The sequence below is a fragment of the Sesamum indicum genome, linkage group LG10 (assembly GCF_000512975.1).
Source record: "Sesamum indicum cultivar Zhongzhi No. 13 linkage group LG10, S_indicum_v1.0, whole genome shotgun sequence".
NCBI lineage: Eukaryota > Viridiplantae > Streptophyta > Magnoliopsida > Lamiales > Pedaliaceae > Sesamum > Sesamum indicum.
In genome coordinates this window covers 5,332,156-5,336,200 of record NC_026154.1, presented here as the reverse complement: position 1 = coordinate 5,336,200, position 4,045 = coordinate 5,332,156, and positions in this window count along the sequence as shown.

Genomic DNA, 4,045 nt, shown 5'->3' with positions numbered 1-4,045 from the left:
AAGCCCATATACGCTATATGCCCTTAAATCATACGAGATATTATCATCACGTATCAATCCACTCGTTTACAACTTATGTGTGTATAAATTCACATGTACCACATCAAATTTCCCATGTTTGTTATTCCTTTATGTTTCTTGTCCTTCAACTTCCTTCATGTTTGATAATTATACCTTGCAAATAACTTTTCTTCATGATGTTGAAGCGCATAATATTGCGTTAGTTTGGAAAATTTGAGCCCGGATTCAATCCGGTCGGACTTGAATAAATTTTATGACAAGTACAATACATTTGACGTGTGATTGGCTTACTGTTTAGGAAAAATAATCAATCACATAACAAGTATGATATACTTGCTTTCTAATTGGTTTGATTCGACAAAATTTGATTCAAACAAGAATTTTTCAATTAGTTTTATGGTCATGCCAAATTGCTATGTCTCATTATATATATATATATATATAATAAATATATGTTTCTACATATATATATATATATATATATCTTATTATGTAAGTATATATATATATAAGTGGATTTATTACGTAGAAAAAATGGATTTAGAGTATCCATCTCAATTAAGTTGAGCCACAACAATATCTAGTCAAAGACGTTAAAGAAAGACGCTTCTTAGGAGGCAACGCCCATTCCTTTTATTTTTTTTCCTTTTCTCAATTTTTTTGTCTTATCTAGCTTCTTGTGGGTGTTGTGATATCACTAACATTGATTTTTGTAGTTCAAGGTGAACATAAAATTGATCCTATAGTTTGGCGTGCCCGCCTAACTTGACCAACTAATCTGTCAAACAAGGGAGTATGACACTAGGAGTTAGACGTGCCCATGCCTAACACAATAACTCTGTCGAACAAGGGAGAATGACACTAGGAGTTAGACGTGCCCATGCCTAACACAATAACCTAATCTGTCACAATTGCATGCATACAGACACTGACACATTTTTTTTCTTTTTTTCCTTTATTATTTATATTTATATTTTATATTTAGTTATATTAAAAAAATCAAAAATCAAAATCCTAAATTCCCAAATCTCACCTTCTCTTATTACAATTGCAATCAACCACTTCTCATCCCTCTCGTCGTCGCCCGCCTCCGCCCTGCTCCCTTTCTCCTTCTTTCATTTTATTTTCTTTTTCTATCTATCTTATTTCATTTTTCTTTTTCCAACAAGTATGAGCAGTCACAAGGACTCTCCCTCTCATTCTCACTCTCACAATTCTTGAGTTCCCACAATTCAACCACATACCACCGGATCACTAAGGGACGTTCTCTTTCTCATTTTTATCTTATTTTATCGTCCTAAATATGCATGCTTGGCACATTGGGAACAATGTGGAATTAAGTGGAGGGAGGGAATTTTGATGCTTCATTTGATAGAAAAATGAGTTTTTGTGGATTAATTGTTGGACTGTTGATGTCTTGGAAAGAATGAAATTCTTCTGCCATCTTGAAGAATCACTACAAGAAAATAGGGTATCAGAGACGAAAATTTCCATCTTTGAAAGTAGGATTTCCGTCTCTAAAATAAATTAGAGACGGAAAAAACCGTCGCCGATGTCCGTGGCGGAAAGCCCCATCGCTAATAATTTAGCGACGGAAATATTAATTCTGAGACCGAAAATTCAGTCGCTAATTCTATCGACAAAAAAGAAGAAAATTTAACTATAATCCGTCTCTGATTTTCTAGATAATCCGTCTCTGATTTCGTCGATAAAAAAAAATTCCGTCTCTAATCCGTCTCTAAAGGTAAAATATTTGTTTGTTAATTTCTATCTCTAATTCCGTCTCTGATTCGGCCTCTAAATTTTCAAAATTTTCCGTCTCTAATTTTTTTTGGTTTTTTTAGGGTATATTTTTTAATTTCTGTACCCAAATTAATATCCTGGTCATTATACCATCAAATACATTCCATCAATACCAAAATCTGAATTTGCCAAACAAAAACAATAAATATTAACAAAAAAGATACTCATAATACAACGATACTAATATAATTGATGTTATCATCCAAATACTACCAAATAATATCAATGTCTACTCCCAAGTCAACAAACATAAGTCAAAGTACAACCCAAATCAACATATACTAAGTCATAACAACCCAAATCAACATACACTAAGTCATAACCAACAGAAAAAATAAGCTAAATATCTTTCCTGAAATGTTGTTGCTCCTGTTGTCCCGACCCACCAGCAAATTGATGGTTTGTGTATCCCACATCTTGAAGTATTACATTGATGTAACTATAATCTTACATTGTTGAACATCATAGGTTAATCGGATCATCAAAATTCAAATCAGACCGTTAGATATGATCGTACTTATAGAAAAATACACTTGGTAAAATTTTAAACTTATTGGATATACGGATGTCAAGATATCGTACTCAGAACATAAAAATAATCATTCAAGTCGTTGTATCGTAGAATCAGGCCATGTGATTTTAAATCAAACCGTTCGATATGATCTAATCCACACGGTCTTATATATATTTAAATTTAGTGTGAATCGAGTAACCCGATTTTAAGATATCGTAATTATTGATTAAATTTTTTTATCTCATTATATATATAATAAAATAATAATTAAAATTATTCAACCATCTCTATTATTATCCAAAATAAAATGTATGATATTGATTAATAATTATAATATATGGTCAATTTTGATTATAAAATTGATCTAAAATAAAATATAAAATTAAATATATAAAAAATCAAAAATAAAAATATATATATAAAAAAAATAAAAGAAAAAGCTCGTGAGCTTATGAACAGAAACAATTGAGCTCAACTGGAGCTCGAAATCTTCGCTGGAGAGAAAAAACATTAAGAGGAATGTGTGTTTTTTATTAAAATAAAAAAATTAATAAAAAATTTACTTTTAGTTTATTGTAATTAATAAAAATTAAATAATACATTATAATTATACAAATATATATATATTATCATGTCATGTAATTCCAACTTAATTATTATTTTCATAAATAAAAAACATTCTTATTTTTGTGTTTTAATATTTTCATAAATAAAAAAAATTTCTATTTACAGCATCAGAGACAGAAATTTCCGTGGCTAAATTAAAGAAAAAATTAGCTATAGAAATACAGACGGAAATAACCAAGTCTCAGCCATCTCGTTTTTTAAGCAAGCATTTAACAGTATCAGAGACATAAATAGAGACGGAATATAACATATTTTACCGAAATTATAAATCCGTCTATAAAATAAAAATTATTAATAATTTATAATAAAAAAGAGTTCGGTCTCTAAATCCGTCTTTAATAAAGACGGATTTAATTCCATCTTTGATAAAGACGGATTTAATTCCGTCTTTAAATTTTTGTCTCTGATACCCTGTTTTCTTGTCATGTATATGTATTATATTAGAAAATTAAACAACGAGAAGGAAAACATTAATCATAGTGAAAATTATTGGTGAAATTAACTAAAAGGTTAATAATATCATATTCATATTATGAACATAATTTGACATTTGAATATATAAGAAATAGAATATTATAGTTGCAATAAAAGGCTCGTAAAAAAGGATTTTTTTTCCTGTATTGACTATGAGCATTTCCAATACTATATATTTCTATCCACAAACAATAAATATTTTAGGTAAATAATGATTTAAATTGATACTTTTTAGGTAAATAGTTAGTAAAATAATTTAAATTTATTTTTGTATTCAATGTACTTTTCTATTTCTATAGTTATTAATTAATTTAATTTTAATTTATTTATTATTTACTTAGTTTTAAATTCAAAATAATAATTGTTTATAATTGTATTTACTTATTATATTTTAAAATGCAATCCTCATATGCATAAACTATCGAATATTATATGTCGGCTATATATATATATAGCATAAATATGTTTTTACATACTTAAAAGATAGATGAATAAATAATATTGATTAGATTTCTTTCCCAAAATACTAATTTTTTTTCCTTTTTTTCGCTAAAAATTTGTTATAATTTATTTGGTAGAATAGACAGCTTATCGGGTCCATCCACA